The sequence below is a fragment of the Marmota monax genome, unplaced genomic scaffold (assembly GCF_021218885.2).
Source record: "Marmota monax isolate L192 unplaced genomic scaffold, Marmota_monax_Labrador192_F-V1.1 WCK01_AAM20220418_F8-fsc00003, whole genome shotgun sequence".
NCBI classification, from domain to species: Eukaryota; Metazoa; Chordata; class Mammalia; order Rodentia; family Sciuridae; genus Marmota; species Marmota monax.
The window spans coordinates 16,264,786-16,285,473 of NW_026694084.1; the positions used below are offsets into that span (position 1 = coordinate 16,264,786).

Consider the following 20,688-nt stretch of genomic DNA (forward strand, 5'->3'; position numbering starts at 1 on the left):
TTATTGTAGGACAGGAGGGGTATATATACATTCCACACAGCTTATCTTAATTAACATAAACTCGATTCAGCAGTCAACCAATAAGGAATCTCCACACTTAATGGCTCGCTGGCGTTACTTCACAAACCACTCCCTCTGGCAAAATGCCAGGCGCCATCCAGACTTGTTTACAGACTCTAACAATGGATTTCCAGTTTTCCTAACACCATTTGTTAAAAAGGTTATATTCTCTCAAATGTATATTTTTGGCAACTTTGTATAGTATCAGATAACCATATTTATATGGGTTTTTATCTGTGTCTTTTGTTGTATTCCATTAGTCTTCAAGCCTATTTTGGTACCAGTACCATGCTGGTTTTGTTACTATAGCTCTAAAGTATAATTGAGGTCCAGTATTCTGATGCCTCCAGCATCACTTTTTGTTCATGATTGCTTTGGCTATTTTGGGTCTCTAAATTTTCCAAATGAATTTTATAACTTTTTCTAGTTCTGTGAAGAATGTAATTGGTATTTTGATGGGGATTGCATTGGATCTGTGTAACACTTTTGGTAGTTTGGCCATTTTGATAATATTAATTCTTTCTATCCAAGAACATGGAAGGTCATTCCACCACCAAAAGTCTTCTTCAATTTCTTTCTTCAGTGTTCTATAGTTTTCATTGTAGAGGTCCTTCACATCCTTTATTATATTGATTCCCAAGTGGCATATTTTTTTTAGATTACTATGAGTGAAATAGTTTTCTTAATTTCTTTTTAAGCAGACTCAATAATGGAGTATAAAATAACTGATTTATATATGTTGATCTTGTATCCTGCTACTTTACTAAATTTGCTTATCAGCTCTAACAGTCTTCTGCTGAAGTTTTTGTATCTATTCTAAGACTGGAAGGTGGGGACATCATGGGCTGGACCCTAAAAGTTACCTATGATGGTCAAATTGAGCCAGTAGAGAGTAGGGTCAGAGAGTGTAAAAGTGTGTCTGAGAGAAATGATGTGAAATCTGAGTATTAGGAGTTAATAACCAGTGTTCACCAACAAACCAAACCTAAGTTCTGAACTAGTTGGAGACAATAATTTGCTAACTTTCTGTTGCCATGGAGAATCATGGCAACAGAACATGTCATCAACAGAGATGATTTGAGCTCTTCTTTTCCTATTTGTATCCCTTTAATTTCCTTCTCTTGCCTTATTGCTCTGGCTAGAGTTTCAAGGACTATTTTGAAAAGGAATGGTGAGAGTGGGCATTCTTGTCTTGTTTCTGTCTGGGAAGGAGGGAATATAGGACAGCTTTATTCCTATACTTATGTACATTCAATCACCTTGAGCCACATTAAAGGGTACTCAAAGTCTTGAACCAGCCCTCAGATCCTCTGACAGGTAAATAAGAGCTTCAGTGAGTCGGTGACTTGAACTCTCAAAATTTGCAAATTTCCAGAGCTTTGTATCTCTTAAGTAACTCAAAAGAAAGGTTAACAGTCAAATGTGGAACATTTTCAAGTGTTTTCCCTATGTGTGTACATGTACACATGCAAACAGTCACAGGCCAAAACTTCTAGAAACACATTTTTGTTTTGTGCATGTCTATCAATTTTGCCTTAAGAAATCCATTTGGCAAATTATTTCCTGAATATTTTCTGTCTCAGGCAATGTGCTCGTTGCTAAAGAAATAGCAGGAAATATGGCTAATGAGATGTGGTCATTATACAAAGAAGAACTAACACAGTAGGCTCGACGTTATCCTTAGAAGAGTCTGCCTGCAAGGGTTAGCCTTACCTAGCATCTGGGAATATGGCACTTGGAGTACTCCCAGAAAACAGTTAACTGAAAAAGGGATAGACTGTGGTTACACAGTGTAGGCTGTGTGCCTGCCTTCCTTTTGGGAATCTGGAATTTTGGAACATGTTATGCAGCGCTCTGTCTCTAATGAGCTTGCCTAGGCAGAAAAATCACAGGAAGTTTGCTGTGTTTTCGTTGCTGGGGAAGAGTATGTTATTTTTGTCCCTTTGTAGGATGGAATAAACGTAAGAAAGACTGCACATGGATTCTTCCAGAATCTGCTTGTGTGTTTTTCCCTTATGATTTGGCTGTGTAACTTTATTACACAGTTGTAATAGATTTTATCCTTAAGTACATCCATATGAAGTTCTTCATGGCCTTTCTAGGGAATCCCCAAAGACGGTGGAGTTGTAGGGATGCCTGACACACTCTGCCATGAAGTTTATAACATACTGGGAAAGACAGAAGCAAGACCCTTACATTACAGTAGGAAAGTCCTATGATGGGAGAATTTCAGAACACTGTGAAGCACATAGGAAAAATCCCTTATAGGAGAATTCCCTTGGAGAAGTGAAGTGCACACTGACTCCTGAATGATTAGGTGCCAGCCGGATGGACATAGACCATGTTCAGATTCTGATACATTCTCAAGTATAATTTAATATAATAACCCTTACACATCTTTCTAAACCATACTTGTCAGGGCACTGAAGTTTTAATAGTAATAGCAGTATGCCATCTCACAATAACAGGTCGTATCTAGTCCAAATGATTCTCCATGGCAACAGAAAGTTAGCAAATTATTGTCTCCAACTAGTTCAGAACTTAGGTTTGGTTTGTTGGTGAACACTGGTTATTAACTCCTAATACTCAGATTTCACATCATTTCTCTCAGACACACTTTTACACTCTCTGACCCTACTCTCTACTGGCTCAATTTGACCATCATAGGTAACTTTTAGGGTCCAGCCCATGATGTCCCCACCTTCCAGTCTTAGAATAGCCCTATTTTAATCTTACTATTGCCTTCTTGATGCTTTAAAGCGTGGTTTATAAGAACGTTGCCCTTTTATTTGATTGAGATAGAAGATTTAATGATTTATGCTACATAGTGATTTATGCTACCAAGTTACATGCCTATCCTAGAAATCCTAGAATATATACAATTATATTGCTTTAAAATCCTCTTCTATTCAAGGCAAATAGCATTTACTCATAATCTATAACAGCAGTTCTCATGCTGTACTGTGCCTGAGAATCAACTGGAAAGCTAGAACACAGATTGCAAAGCCCACATTAAAAGTCAGTAGGTTCAGGTTAGGGCCAAAGAGTTGCTTTTCTAACCACTTCTCAGGTGACGATGTAGATGCTATTGGTCAGAGATCAGAGTTTGAGACTCACTGATCTAAGAATTGAAGGGGGAGAGGCAGTGCTGCTATTTCTCAGATGAGTTCTCTGTCACCCTTCGGGAATGCAAAAATAAGTCTCAAGGACCTGAGGATTCTCTATAACAGTTTAAACTTATATTTATCTATTTGGATAATTATATAAAAAATAATATGAACTTATTTTAAAACATTGAGATAGATCATCTTATTGCTGGCTACTTCCACATAATTCTAGTGCCTATATTTGCACATATAATTAAAATTAGACTGACACCAAGTTGTACTACTTTAATTGTTGTTAATAAGACTAGATAATGGGATAAGAATAGAGGTGAACTAATTACATAAATGATGTATTCACACTCAGTGAAGCCAATGATATTATAAATGCTATCTGAAAAGAGATTTAGCAGCAATTAGAACAGAGAAGCAAGTTAGAGGAAAAAAAAGATTGACACAATTGAACCAGTTTATGGAACATGAAGACATGGGCATATCTGATTCAAAAGACTCCATGTGGAGGCAGTTAGTATCAGATTCTATTTGCAAACCCGATAATGCCTTAGTTTCAGAAAAATGTCAGCTGTCAAATGAACTCAACATTAATATTATGAATTGTATTAAAGTGAGGTATTGTTTGAGCCCAGATCAGCAAGGGGGAATATATCACTTTTCACTGAGATGTTGTGGCATAATTTTGAAATTGCAAGAGCTTATAATCTTATCAGTGCTATCATTTTACCATGATCTTATCAGTCAACTTCCTGGATAAAATGGAGATCAGCTTTGTGAGCAAAGCTTCCTCTAAACCACTAATTATTTATGGTAACAAGAAGTATTTATTTCAGTCTCAAAATCAAACACAAGAGAAATCTAAGTTTTTAAATTCTCGGAGGTGACAAAAATTGGGGAAAGAGAACAGATTTTAAAGAAAAACAAAGAAAATATAAATTACAAACAGATGCAGATAGACAATTTGACAGAAAAGGAGAAGACTGAATAAATGACAGAAAAAGAGAAGGATAATGAAACACAAAGTCAGTCAGCAGAAATGAGCCTGGAAATAAATAAAACATCTCTGGAAAGGTCAAAGACATATATTATGCTTCATATTCGATCAGAATATAAAATCTAATTATTATGACAAGGTTTGTACAAGAAACCCATGAATCTTTTTCTTCCTGCCATGCTAAAATCATCCATCAAAGTTAACTATGTATAAACTTTATTCAACAAGCTCTAAAGGCAACATGTCAGCTTATATACCAACTAAACAAATGACTTCAGTGTAAAGGAGCAGACATATTTAGACAATTCCACGATTTGGAAATATCATTGAGTCCTTATTATTATGGTTCAGGTTCAATATCAAGCATCAGGCACACCACAGTAATTAAAATACACATAATAAACATCTTAATGGAATTCACAATGTGGAGGGGCTAAGGGAATTGGAAACCAAGAAGTTATAATACATCAGAAACCACTTCGGTGGGAAAAAAACAAGAAATCAGGGCAATACTGGTAGGGATACCTATCCAAATGAAGAAGGCAGAATTGCTTACTCCAGGAAGTTGGGAAGGAAAGCAGGGCTACAATCTACCTCTGTGGGAAGGAAGAAATTGTGAAGAATCAGTCTCTAGAAAGAGATGCCATACTCTGTCCCTTTGAAACACACTAATGAAAATCTTATGGTTTTGTTGTTGTTTTTTTTTGTTTTGTTAATGGAGAGATTCCCTTCTCTGATATAGTCTAACTCTGATCCATTGAGGTTGCTTGTTGTAAGTAAAGCACTAGCTTGTGAATTTATAGGACACAGCTCACTGGAAAATGCAAGCTATCTAATTAATGGGGCATATAAAGGAGAAGATGTTCCATAACTGAAATGCCTCCCTTTGTGCAAATGATACCACTAAGCATCACTTAGACCCTCACAGATTCTAAAACACATCCTCATTTGGGAAGAATTGGCCTAAAAGTCACTTCATCAACATGCTCAGACTTTTTCAGGTTTCACTCCAACGTGGCAATCTCCTGAGTTTGACAATTCGACTTTCTATGTTATCTCACAAATGACAAACTGTGACCTCAGTAAGTAGGAGTTATCCAGATAAAACTATGGTGAGGAATGGAGATGGAAATAGGAAAGAAATGATAGGAAATAGGGTTTACAGTAGAGGAAACAATTTGTGAAAGAAACATGTAGGAAAGGTGAACAAAGTTTTGATAAGAAAAGAGTGAAAGAGGAAGCAAGCAGATGTCAAAGTTTAGAAAGCCCTGTTAGCCATGGAAGGAGCTTGCAATTAATTCCCAGAGCAATGGGATATTAATTAAAATGGCTTAAAAGTATAAATGACAGAATTAGATCTAATTTTTAGAAAGAATATTCCATCAATAATATAGATAAAGCATTAGAGAAAGTCAAGCTAGCAAACTATTAAAATAATAACAATGCATCTAGACTAAGCACTTCAATTTAAAAATGAAGATTTCATTCCAAAGATTTCCCATGGAAATGTATACAATGGCTTTCCAGCCTCAGCCTTGGACCCTGAAGCCTCTACAATGTTAATGCCCAAGAAAATTAGGATTGCCATTTATGAACTCCATTTTCAGGAGGGAATAATGGTAGCCAAGAAGGATGTCCACGTGCTCAAGCACGCAGAGCTGGCAAATAGGAATGTGCCCAACCTTCACATCATGAAGGCCATGCAGTCTCTCAACTCTCAAAGCTTTGGGAAGGAACAGTTTTCCTGGAGACACTTCTACTGGTACCTTAACAAGGAGGGCATCTCCGCAATTATCTCCACCTGCTGCGTGAGATTGTGCCTGCCACTCTGTGCTGTAGCCGACCAGAAACTGACCAGAAACCGGCAAGCCTCGGCCCAAAGGTTTGGAGGGTTAGCAGTCTGCAAGTCTCAGGAGAGGAAGCTGACAGAGACACCTATAGACAGAGTGCTGTGCCTCCTGGGGCTGACAAGAAAGCCAAGGCTGGGACTGGGTCAGCAACGGAATTCCAGTTTAGAGGTGGATCAGTTTAAAGGTGGATTTGGTCATGGACGTGATCAGCCACCTCAGTGAGGTTGGAGGGGATTATTTTGTTTTGAATAAACTTATAGCAAGAAAAAAAGAAAAAAAAGAAAGAAAGACATGTATACAATATACAATGTGTGCCAACTAAAATTTAAGGGCATAATTTTAGAAGTATTGTTTACAATAGCCCAAAACTGGAAACACCCTGAATGTCCATCAACATCAAAATGGATAAATACACAGCAAGTGGAATATTCATACAATGATAATGGAAATGACAGACTGCTATGCACAACAGCAGGAATGGCTCTCAGAGATGTAATATTGAGCTAAACATGCCAGACAGAATTAATACATCCTCCATGCTTCATTCAAAACAGATGAAGTTATTCTATAGTATTAGAAGTTGGACCATTGTTTCCTTTGAAGATGGGGTGGAATCTGGGAAGGAAGAGGTCTGAGAGGTTCCTAAGATAGCAGTAATGTTCTATTTATATGAATAATGGGATCACTGGTGTTCACTTTATAGTAAGCCAATAAACTGTATACTCATTATTTTTTTGCACTCTATATAAAGTTCCAATATCAAAGTTATTGTTTGAAGATAAAAAATGTAGACCAGAAAGCTGAGATTTATTACCTAGAAAAAAGGATATAAAGCAATCCAATAATAAAACAGCATTAAATTTTGAGATTTTTGTTCAAAATTAGCTTTAAAAGGCTTGGCTTTCCATTTCAAAGGTTAGGTATTTGAAAAAGATTATAGTTTGTATGTGGCTTAGTTTTTCTCGGGGAATTTTCTAGTGTACTTGAGAAAGTTCTAAAAGCTTAGACTCACTGATTAACAGCGAAACTTAGAAAACTCAAAACATAGAGCAGAGAAAAATGTGGGTTGGTACAGAATAGCTTTCTTTCTCAACCACCAGAAAGTTGTTCGAAACTTTCTATGGGCTATAAGAAAAGAGGGAATCTGGCAGGAATTCAAAAATTAAGCAAAACAATTAAAGAATATGGAGTATCCAAGCTTTTGCCACATTCCCCCACTCAAATTATAATTTCATGTTGCAGGTCAATGTAGAGACTGTAGGACACAGGAGGTATAGCCTGCTTTCTCTAGGATTACTGAAAACCCTTGAGAAGAGTCCCTACACATCTACAGAACACTAGAAAGTAGAGAAGCAATGGGGAGGGAGAGAAGTGGGCCTGGGCCTGGTACATTCCCCTCCAGTATCCTCCAGATCCAGAGCCACATGGCAAAGCTTCTGACAGTAATCAGGTCTCCAAGAAAAGTACAGAAATTCACAGCAGACAAAAACAAAGCTTATAGTTGAGGTGAGTCTGAAACAAACCATGGTATCTACATAACTGAAAGCCATGATAGGACACAAGGCCATCAGCCCACGCAGCAGCCTGTGTTGCTAATACCCAGACCTGACAGGACAAGGCATCCTTGAGGACACACAAGCAAAGTCAGAAGACAACCACAGACTCCCCTCATCAGCCCACCTCATGATGTCACATAGACCAGAATTCCCCCTAGTCTCAGCTGCAGAGTCTGAGCCATAAACTGGCAATAACTAAGTTTCTTAGCTTGGCAAAATAACGTTTTCACCATCAAGCAGAACTGAGAACTAGTTTTTATTTTTGCACCCCTTAGTCCATGACAATAAACAGTTTAACTGCTATACATAGAAAAATTTATAAGCTGTTTTGAGGGCCCAGTTATTATTCCCTTCGCATCCAGAAAGATGCTCTAAGGTACGGAGAAAGAGGGGAAGGAAGAGAAATGTTTGATATCTAAAAAGCACGCACAATGATCCAGGTTCACATGGTTATGGTAAGGTTCAAGAAACATAATGAAGGGAGCTGCCACTAAGTAAGAATCAGCAGATAATAATCTTGTCTCTAAAAGAATGAAAAGGTTAAAAGAGACCTCCAGGAGTTTTCTGATCCAATCACCTGCCTTTATGAAGGAAAATTCAAATACTTAAGGCAAATGATTGTCTGACCTAGTTTTAAGGATTTCAGTCCTGAAAATTCTACAATTCATGCTACGATCTATCACAGAGTCGGTAGCATTTTCCAACCCCTCCCTAGCAATTTAAGTCATTTTTTTTCTCATTAGAACCCCTGTGAAAACAGAATAATTGAGTGCACACTGCTCCGCAACTTTTTACTAAAAACAGTCATCAAATCATCACTTAATTTTCCTTTCCTCAACTCATTTAACCTTTCCTCATTGTCCTGTTTTAAGACTTCACCATTTTTGATTCTCAGTACTAAGATCTTTTAAAATGTGAAGATCAAAGCAATGTGATGATTTATTAAGTAGGAAAATTGCTTCTCAATTTTATGACATAAATGATAATGCTTTGCTCTGAAACAACTCTCAAACATTGCTAATTTGTAAGAAAGTTAATGATTTTTAAGAGACAACTGTAAATTGAATTCTACCCTGAGTGTCAGTCACATCTTAAAGGAAAATTTATACATCAGGAAATGTTGATGACTTATCCATATTCAAACCGCTACTTCATTATAGTTGGGGTTCTATCTGTATCCAGCCTCTCACCAACTCCCTGTCTCTGGGCTGAGCCATCATCTCTGACCTGGACCACTGTAGTGTCCTCTTACCACTCCTTCTCTAATTTGTGCACCTATATTTTGCCATCCTTCAATCCACACTCTGTAATTCAGTCATAGATTATCCCCCAAAAATGACTTCAATGCCTTGGTTAAATCCCTTGGATTATTTTTTTTAGTGTTTTAGGGATAAACACAAAAATTCATTGGCATGCAGACAAGGTCTTGCCAGGTCTCCCTTGAACCTGTCTTGTCCACCACAGATCTTCATTTTTCATCTCAACTGGTATTGGCCTTCTTCCTGCCCTCCATCTCATCAGTCTAATTTCTTCTGGTGGAATTTCATACATGCAGTTTCCTTGGTTTGAAATGCTCTTTCCTCTATAACCACCAGTTGATTGATGCTGCCTGAGTACTATGCAGAAAGTCTTCCCCAATCTCCTCATATTACAGGTGATATAGCCCTGCTAAGCCTTCCTTCATAGCTGATCTCTTCAGAAGTTCCCTCCAACCCACCCACAGAGATATAACATTTTTTGACATGGGCAATTCATCTTTTGCCATACTTATATCATACTTATATTATGCTTATTTATAAAACCAATGGCCACTTCAAGTCTACTCTTTAAAACCTTCCTTTCAACCTTCTAAGCCATCCCTTGGTAGAAATTTTGGAGCCAACATTCATTATGGTTATAATTTTATATTTTTTGTTATTATTGTTTAATAAAATTTTTACAGTTTCAGATTTACAGAAAAATTGCAAGTATAATATAGTAAGTTCTCATATATTCAAAATTCAATTTCCTCTAATATCATTTAACATCTATGATACCTTTGTTATAATTAGTGAACAAACATTAATTTTTTTTATCAATGATTAAAGACCATACTTTTTGGATGTTTCCTTGGCTTTTACCTAATGTCCTTTTTTATGTCAAGATCCCATTCTGGATACGACATTATATTTAGAGACATGTCTATTCTTGTCTTGGCTATGACAGTTTTGCAGATTTTCCTTATTATTTTAATACTTTTTTTAGTTGTAGATAACACAATGCCTTTATTTTAGGTGGTGCTGAGGATCGAACCCAGTGTCTCACATGTGTTAGGCAAGTGCTCTATCACTGAGCTACAACCCGGCCCAGATTTTCCTTATTTTTAATGACCCTGGCAGTTTTGAAAAGTACTAGTCAAGTACTTTTTAGAATGTTCTTCAGCTGGAAGTTGTCTAACATTTGTCTCTTGGTTACAAAGGACTTGTGTGCTTTAGAAGAGAAGACCACAGAGATAAAGTTTTAATTTTTCATCAAATCATAAGAGGATACATAATATCAATATGATCTTCACTGCTGTTGTTAACCTTGATCATCTGGCGAGAGGGTTTGTGAGGTTATTCCACAATAGTTACTTTTTTCCCCTTTCCATCCTGTATTTTTCTAAGAAGTCACCATGTGCAGACCACAGTTAAGAAGTGGAGAATTATGCTTTACCTCCTTGAGCGTGGAATATCTACATAAAATCTTTGAAATTCTGATTCATAGGAGATTTGTCTTTGTACTCATTGATTCATTTATTCAATAATTATATTATCATGGAGTCATGGATATTTATTTTATACATAAATTATATAATATTTATTATATAATATTTACTATATAATATTTACTTCATTGTATAATCATAATATTTTCTGGCATTGGCAACTAAGAGGTCTTTCATTTGATGCTTCTATTTTTTTTATGTTCTTGACTCGTATATTCTTTTGACTTACCTGAAAATTGTGGGTTGAGAGGTTTTGATTTTGGTCTTGGCACTTCAATGTTTCTGGTTGTACAAGATGTTCCAGGTTTATCTTGTGTATTTCCTACCAGAGCCCTAGAGTCAACTTTTCTCCAAGAGCACTGGCTCCTTTTTCTGAGGAATAACATTAGAAACCAATATCTGGGTTGTAGGTGCACTTGTTGACAGTGGGTGTCTTTCTAGGCTCTCTCAGCTGAAATTAAAATATTAGTGTGCACACTAGCAAATGTACACACATAGCCATCTGTATTTATGTTAAACTAAACATGAGTTCATACTGATATCTCCAACTCTGTCCATTACCATATGGATTGTTCTAGCCTTCTCTCCATGCTTATCTACAAACTCCTATCCCAACAGTAGAAAATCTCACTCTGACCATCTGCCATCCAGTTCCTTAATTATTCAACACCAATATATCTATAAGTATACCATTACCACATATCCTATTTTGCAACTAAAGTGCAGTGCTTATGTTGTAGTTCCGTTTGCCTTTAGTCTTACAGATTATACTCATTTCTAATGTTGGAAATCAGCACCTTTCCTGCCGCAGTCTGGCTGGGCACAAAATCACGAGCCACTCAAGCAGGAACAAACTTTATTTTTGAAACTGCCGCCAATGCCCCGTACACTCCCGGGAAATATGCTGACCGACACACGCTGTGTTCTCCCGGACCCCAAGGGCAAGTCCCTCCTCTGGAATTCCCTCCTACGGCACTTCCCCAACCAATGGGAACTCTCCAGGAGTCCTGTAGCAGGCCCGAGGTGGACAGCAGGAGTCCAATATCCATATGAATGCAGATCTTAACATAATCATATTATCTCAATGGCTTGCTGGCTGTCACCTTTCAACCAAAAATGCCATGCATCTTATTACCTGGCTGTGGCTCTTAGCACTTTTCCCCCAATTCCTCTAATGAGGCTGCTTCAGATATTTGTAATAGAGTTGGATTCTGCATTCCTTTGTGGGATTCTTTGAACATCCTAAATGATTTATTTAAAATGTACAAAGCATTAAGGTTTTTCAGCATCATCATTTAAATGTTCTTGTCAGTTTTAACTTCTGTTCCAGGTAAGCAGATCTCAGCATGACCCTACAAATTCACCTCTTTCCAGATTTGAGTATGGCACCTTGCCCTGTGATCTCATGGATCACAGGACATCTCTTTTCTAATGGATCAAGAAAAGTCATTAATCTTTAATTTGTTCAGCTTTTATTGTTGTAAACACAGGAATGAAGACTTCCACACTCTTTACATGTTGGAACTAAAAACATTTTTTAATGTCCATCTTTTCCCCTAAACTCTAAGATCTGAGGATAAGATTATGTCAGTTCTGCTGACCATTGTATTTAAGAACCTAGTTTAGACTTTATGACTACTAAAACAAGCCATAGTCAACACTCTATCATATAAGTGCTGGCACCAGCTTCCTTAACAAGACCCCCAAAGCACAAAAAAAATTAAAACCAACAATCAATTAGTAGAATGCCATCAAATTAAAAAGCTTCTGTGGAACAAAAGAAACAATTTAAAGCATGAAGAAAGAGCCTACAGAATGGGAGAAAAATCTTGGCCAGCTACCTTTCCAAACGAGGATTAATATCTACAATATACAAAGAACTCAAACTAACACCAAAAAAAAAAAAATCCCAAATGTTCACAATCTCTGATAATCAGGGAATTTGCTCCCTTCAGAATGGCAATGATCAAGAATACTAACAATAGATGCTGGCAAGGTTGAGGGGGGAAAAGTACACTTGTACATCATTGGTGGGACTGCAGACTAGTACAACAACTCTGGAAATCAGTATGGAGATTCCTCAAAAAATTAGTAATGGAGCCATCATATGACCCAACTACCCACTTCCTGGTACTTTACCAAAAGATCTAAAGTCAGCATCCTACAGAGATATAGCCACCTCAATGTTTATAGCAGCACAATTCACAATAGCTAAATTATAGCATCAACCCAAAAGCCTGTCAGCAGATGAATGGAGAAAGAAAGTTCTACTGAGCCATAAAAAAGAATGAAATTATGGCATATGCTGATAAATGAAGTGGAGAATATCAAGTCAAGTGAAATAAGGCAGACTTAGAAAAAAGGTCTAATGTTTTCTCTCATCTGTGAAAGCTAGAGTAAAAAAAAAGGAAAGGGAGGAAGGATAGGATAATATAAAGAACCAATCAAATATAAATTAATAGTTGAGCAAAAGGAAGTCAAGTACTATAGAAAAAGGAGAATGAGAGAGGGGAGGGAAGATTGGGAGGAAACAAGGGAGGGAAAGAAGAGGGGATCACGAATTGAAATCAAGTTCCATGCATGTATTAGTTTATCAGGACAAACACAACTACTATATATAATCATAAAGATCTATTTTTTTAAAAAGCTAGTTCAGGTTTTGCAATGGAGAAAACACTCAATAAGTATCTATTGTGGGGAGACATATTAATAACTAAAGTCCAAATCCAAGTTCAGTGAACTATTTTTCTGCATTTCATCTGCCTCCTCAGTCCTATTCTGACCTGAGATGGTCTTTTCATTAGTTATATTGGTACCTTTCAGTCACACATATAACTTCTCTACTAATCAAAATTCCAGTCTATTTTCAATGTCTTTCTAGGGAAGGAAATGTCATAACCTCTCTCTCAATGTCCTATTTTTTATCATTGTCATTGCTATGATATTTTTTTCAGGTAATAACTAATTATTTGTTTCATGAGAAACACTGTTGCCTTGATGACTTTAAATAATACAGATCCAACTTTTCTCCTGCCTTGTATAAATAGTTCACCTCTCTGGATCAGCCTCTGCTACTTCCTGACATCAAGTTAACAAGCTCTTCAAATAAGGAAAGAAGCCAAGCTTTAGGACCATGCAGCTTGAGTAGTTAATCAAAGCCTCAAACCATCTAGATGCCAACAGCACAACATGCTTTCATTTGTGGTGGAATAAGTATCTTGACTTATTTGCCAAAACTCAGTAGATACTTAAAGCTCTATTTATAAAGTCTAGAAATGAGGAGCCATAAAAAGACTACTGAGCAAGGAAGGGAAACCACAGGTCTCTAGAATTTTCCTTCTAGAAGATTCACACATTCTTGAAACAGTATGCTATTTACGCGTTCCTTACCAAAGCCAGACGTATTACCTTTTCTCAAGTTAAGCATATGAGCCTCTGAGGAGATCCTCATATGTTTCATGTGGGAGTGTATATTGATATAACCTTTCTGGAGAGTATGTACTAAAAGCCTTAAATATTAACTCAGAGTTCTCTTCCAAGGAGCAATTTCTAAGAAAATAACTAAGGGACTATTAGGAGATTTATCTACAGAGATGTTAATTACATAGTTCCTTAGAGTTGTGGAAAGCTGAAGATAATTTAAACATTGAAGTGTATTGGATTGATCTAAATTGTGATTCAAACAAGCAGTAGAACCATTAAAGATTATGTTGCAGCCATTAAAGATTATGTTGCAGTGGTACACTTATTAATATAAAAGATGTTCTAATGTACCTAACGGTTAAAACTTAAGCTTCAAAACAATTTTCATTATATTTCAAATATATATGTGGGTTTACTAAAATAGATCAATAGATAGGGATATGTTCTCAAACAATCACACCATTATTTCTGAATGACAGTATTTATTTTCTATTATCAGATTTTGCTATAAAGTACATGTATTTTGAAATGTTTAAAAAGGAAGGCATGCTCAATTAAGGGTCATTATCTCAGCATCCTGATTTGTTCATATTGTCATTTCCAGATCCATTATGATGCCTTGGAGTGCCAAGGTGTGGCACAACTAGAAAGAAAAGCACTGTTGTCAGAGACCCTGAACATGGGCACTATCTGTCAAGGACAGACATAACTAGGAGTGGCTCTCCTGTCTTTCAAAGATGAAGCTAAAATATACAAATCAGAAAATAGAGCAGGGTTTGAATATTGCACCAAGATAACAATGTCAAGATAACAGTTTTGGGGGCAGAAGCAAAGCTAGAATTGGGACAGATCATATTGAGGTAAAATTTTAAGGGAATCTATTTCCATTTTCTCAGCTTTCATATGGACTCTTTCCCAGCATGAAGTAGATTCCCTTCCCTACTTTACCTTTTAAAGTAGCTCTTCTTGGCCTGACACTGTGGCTCCTGTAATCCCAGCTATTCAAGAGACTGAGGTAGGAGGATCATGAATTCAAGGGTAACTGTGCAATTTACTGAGTCCCTGACTCAAAATAAAATAAAAAGGGCTGTTGGATGTGTAGCTCAGTAGTAAAGTGCCCCTGGGTTTAATCCTCAGTACTAGGGGAGAAAAAAAACAAAAAACACTTTTCCCATTTTACAAAGACATCTCCATGACTTACACTGAATCTATGTCTTTTTTCTAGGGTATAATAATGTCTAGGGCACCAGCAAAATACAATTAAAACAGTGTATTCAGGAAAACTTTCTTTGTTGATTAATCAAGATTCTTTCTCATTCTACACATATTTCTGATAAAACTAGAGCACATAGCATCAGAAATGTGATATGTTGGCCTTTGTGAAAATACATAAGGTTAGGCGGTTTTCACCTCTTCCTCTCTCTCCCTAGATTTTTTTCAAAGAATGCCTTGCTCCCTGGGAGAGAATCCGAACATTGTCAAGAAACACTAATAGCTAAAAATTGCTTTTCTAAAATGAGCAATTTTTTTCAGAAATTCAAAATATTCATAAATGAAAGATACATTTGTGCCAAAGCAATATAGCTTGAGCAACATTAAGTCTTCTTAAAAGTAGTTGGAATAATTTCCAGGACTATTCGGTTTTTTTTCTAGTGGAAAGTATATCCACATATAAAGATTTTATGTGATTTTTAAAAAATAGATTCATATGCATTATTCAACAAGGTCATTGAAGTATAGTTTATCAAACCAACCCTGAAATATTTATTCTAATTATATACTAGTCCCTTTTATGAAGTGGTTAATATTTTCTATCTCTTACTGTAAAATATGTAATTATATGCTAGTTTCCATGTCAATTTAACAATAAAAGTATTCTTTCATAAACAGAAGTTTTATTCTTTTGTTAAAAAAAATTGATAGGATTCTGAATATTTATATTATACTTACTTAACAGTTCCCAAAATATACTTATAGAGTTCAAGGCCTACCTACAAACTCACTTAGGAAAGGCATGCCATCTTTGATTTACTCTATTCCTCACTTCAGAACAATTATTTTAGCTACCCATTACATTGGGTATTGTATAATTTTACATTTATTATAAATTATATCATAAAAATAACATGATATATTATTTTATGATTTATAAAAATTGATTCACTAATCATACTGAATTTACATTATACTAAATGAGATTTAAGTGCTTGAGGAGGGGAGATCTATCATACAAGATGCATGCCATGATTTATTTCCAGTGCTTTTCATAATAGTTGTTGAAGCACATGTTAATGCATTTGCTTGGATTAAAAAAACAAAGCTAGACTTTTTCTAACAACGAGTATATTTGATTTGGTTGACTGGTTTGCCAATAATCTCCGCTTTGCTAATTAGGATTCAGAGTGGCAATTTTCTATTAATTGAACTATCTGGAGCCCCAAGTTTTTGATAAATTATGTTTAAAGCATATAAAATATGAGAGATACCGAATTTTATCAAACTATTCTACTGGAAAAACATATTGAAGCTGTTACTATTTCATATTCTAACTTTTTCTGAGTGTATTGGATTAAAATATAGGACCCTAGTGCAAATATAACAGATATAATTAATAGCCATTTGAAAAGTACTGGTAAAACATATTTGGTTCAGTTCCCAGAAATTGGGGAAATGAATGACTCAAACAACAGTATAACAAATCTTTGCAAGTGAGTCGATTTTCAATTCCTTGCTCTCAACAAAATTGAGGATAGACCTAGTAGAATGTTCAGCTAATAGATCATTAAAAATGATTTTTGATGCTAGAATGCTTTGAGATGTTTGGCATATAATTTATAAAGCATTTAAAAATTAAGGGAAATCATCATGAAATCTATTTAATTCTCATCTACTTATCATAATGAAATCAGTTTCATTTTCATCTACTCACTTTATGTGAGTAGAAGCTGAACTTTATCTCACTCAAGTAAAGTAATGTTCATCTAAAGATGTATTAAGTAATTGGGAAAGATTCCATTCATCTTGGTAGGGGCTTAAATTAAATTAAATTGATTTTAATAATTATCAAACTGTAATATTTTATATTTGATATTAATAAGGCAATAATATAATTGTGAACATATTTAATATAATAAAATATTTTATTTAAATTTATAAACAGTTTTATTAAAACAAGTATGAAAATGGATCAATGAAATAATTTTAAGCATATAAATATGATTTCTTAGCATAAAACACGGAGGGGGAGGTAGAATAAAATTTAGGGCTCAAGGAGAAAATGATGTTCAATTTCTTGATTAAAAAAGAGCTTTTTGTATGTTTTAAATAGATGATGGTAGCTATCAAATTGCTCAGGTATTTGGATTAGGTTGGATACAATTAAAAAGAAAAGCTTGACAGTTTTGTTTAAAATATCAATATTAAAATATTTCAGAAATTATATGTTTCATTTCCTTAATGATTAAAAATTAGCTAAAAATGAATTATTTCCAGTCTAATCAAAATAGCAGGCAAATACCAATAGAAGGTCATTCTATGAAACATGTAAGTAGTGTTCCTCAAAACTGCAAGGTTAGCCTGGCGCGGTTGTACACATCTGCAATCCCAGTGGTTAGGTAGGTGGAGGCAAGAGGAATGAGATCAAAGACAGCCTCAGCAAAAGTGAGGCAATAAGCAACTGGGCAAGACCCTGTCTCTAAATAAAAAATAGAAAACAGGGCTGAGGATGTGGCTCAGTGGTTGAGTGCCCCTGAGTTCAATCCCTGGTAACTGCTCCCGCCCCAAAAAACTGCAAGGTCATAAAAAAATCAAGGACTGCCAATTGTTATTCAATGTTATTCAATGAGAGTATTCAGTTACACATATTTGCACTTTAAAGTATGTTACCCACAGAGATTTCATGTTAGGTGTTCTTGCATATACTCAAACACAAAGGAACACAAGGAAATTTTTGTAAATGATGTATTTAGTACCTTAATCATGGTATTGGTATTATGTTTTATAGCTATGTCCAAACTCATCAAGATGTATACATTAAATTTGTAGACATTTTTATAAATAAGTGATTCCTCAGTAAGTAATATTGAAATAAATAGTAATTATGTGTTATGAATTTTATTTTTGTTACATAATACAAGTAAAATATACCTAATTATTTTTTAAAAGAGAGAAATCATCAGTCAAGAGGCTGAGCATCCATGATAGCCAAGCAAAATGTACTCAAAATGGGATCCCAGAGCAGAGAAGGGATACAAGATTAGGTAAAAACTAAGGAACTCTGAATAACAATTTTAGCTCATGATAAAAATCCATCAATATTGGTTCATTAGTTATAACAAGTGTAGCATACTAATGTTAAATGTTAATAATGAGAAATTGGATATAGGAGTATAGGAATTTTCTGAACTATCTTTGCATTTTTTTCTACAAATATGAAGTTGCTATTAAAATTTATTTTAAAAAAACTAATTACTAAATTATAAAATAGAGGTAAACCTAAAAGTGTGTAAGAGGGTACATAGTTTTATCTAAAAAAATATATTTAGTGGGATTCAAAAAACAAGCATATGTTAAGTATACAAATTCTTGCCTCTATAACTTTCTAAACACATTAACTAGAAGAACAAATGACCTAATCTTCTCTTTCAGCTTCAGTTTTCCCATCTAAAAAATTATATCTTAATAGAATTATTGAAAGAATTAGAATAATGTATGTAAAATGCATGGCATCTATAATATGCATTAAAGTGATTGTTATTGCTGCTGTTGTCACACAAATAAGTCAAATCCAGGAGTTTCCAGTAAACGTTTATGAATGTATTTTAGAGCACAGCTGAGAGAACATTACAAATAGTTAGACTAAGACTTCCAAGTGAAATACTCATAATCAAGAAACATCCCTGTGCACACATACTCTGACTTCCTCAAGGTCCGAGTCTCACATTTTGACTATACTTCTGTTATTTTCCTGTTTTCCTGGAGCCAGCTGGTGGCTCCAAGCACAACCCTTGGGGCAGCCAGAGGGAAGTTCTAGGTCTGCCTTTGGTGACCATCCTCAGGAGTACCCAGACACAAGTCAGGAAGCCAGTCTCATGCCCACTGACTTTGAGGTCAACCTCTAACAATCTTTTCCTCTTTCATTTTTTTATCTTTGACTCACACATAATGACTGTACATATTTATGGCATATAAATATTTTGATACATGTATATAATATGTAATGATAAAATCAGGGTAATATGCATATCCATCACCTTAAGCATTTGTCATTTCTTTGTGGTGAGAACATTCTGAATCTTCTAGCTGTTTTGAAATATACAATGCATTATTGTTGACCATAGCATCCTACCCCACAATAGAACACTAGGGCTTATTCCTTCTAACTTAGGATTTTACATGTTGAAGATCCTCTCTCAATGCTTCTTCCCTGTACTCTCCCTAAAACTTTCCCTCTTTAAAGTATCCACCAAGGACTGGAAATTAAAGTGTTATGATTTTTAAAAATTTGTAATCAAGATATTGAGAAAAAGGCATAATGAGGACAAGGCAAATCTGAAGAAAATATAAACACAAAATAGCAACACAGCCTTGTTGCAATAAATATTTAAATTTTGGAAGTTTCATCTACATGGGTCCATGTCTGTCTCCCTTTCCAAAACGAAGTCAAGGGTAAATCTCTGACTTTTTAAGCTCATTATTTCCAATAAGTACAATGTCTTCATGGCAGTTGGTAAATACTTGTTAATGTGTTTGGTGTAAGGTTATTCATTTATCTCAGTATGGCTTTTGAAATTAATGAAATCATATTTATATTCTATCATATAAATTGATGGACATAACAATTTTGCTTGCCCTTGCATTGGACATTGAAGTTTTCAATTGTTAAGTTTATCTACTAACTTTTTATCTTTGCAAATAATTTGTAGGAAATTTAGAGCATATATATATATATATTTTTCATTTTATGTATATGTTAGTTTTTCATCTCTGTGACAAAACACCTGAGGAAAACAATTTCAAGGAGTAAAGATTTATTTTGGCTCATAGTTTTAGAGGTTTCATTTCATGGTTGGCCAGCTCTATTGCCGTGGATCTGAGGAAAGGCACAATATCATGGCAGAAAGACACAGTGTAGACAAGCTGCTCACCTCATGGCATTCAGGAAACAGAGACAGGAAGAGGCTGGGGACAAGATATAGTCCCCAACAGCATACCTCCAAAAAACCACTGCTTCCAACTAGGTTCCTTCTCCTAGTTTCTACCATTTCCAATAATCCATTCTGTCGGGTTTCTGTTCATGACTAAAAGGTTCAGGGGTCACTCCAGTTAAATTGGGCTAATTAGGCTGTGCAAAATAACCACACAAGAGACACAAATACCTTTTTCTTTGGGGTAGCTGTGACAGCTCCTCTGACCTTAAGGGTCCGCAGAAAGAGAGAGAGCAAGAGCACGCGCTGACCCCTTTTATTGAGGAGAAGCTATTCAAATGAGGCAAGGGGTCATGTTTTAGGGGGCTGAGTCTATCTTCATGATGTCCACTGTCAGCAGGTTGACCGACACCTGGGTAGGCCACACCCAAGGGCACAGCAAGAGGAGGGGACACACACAAGGCATTTCCATGGAAGATTCTATCCTAAACAGGGCAAGGGGTTATATTACAAAGGAACAGGTGAGCATAGCTTCACCCATGGGACTGTGGCAAGACACACCCATGCACGAGACACCAACCCTTGGACCCAAGAAGGGTGGGGAAAGCTCTGCCACATTTCTGCGAATGAGCGCCTCAGCACCCAGCCAGGGAGTGTGACTCAGTCACATGCAAGGTTGGTCTCTCACACCATTCAATTATGAATCCTTCAAAGAATTAATTCATTAGGAGACTATGTCTATTGGCAATAACTAAAGATTTTATAAAAATATATGCTATGATTTTATATATATA

At 35.7% G+C, this 20,688-nt stretch overlaps 1 pseudogene; it reads left to right on the forward strand.

The window, feature by feature from the left end:
- Window positions 1-5,729: 5,729 nt before the first annotated feature.
- On the forward strand, window positions 5,730-6,245 carry LOC124106793 (small ribosomal subunit protein eS10-like; annotated as a pseudogene).
- Window positions 6,246-20,688: the final 14,443 nt, after the last annotated feature.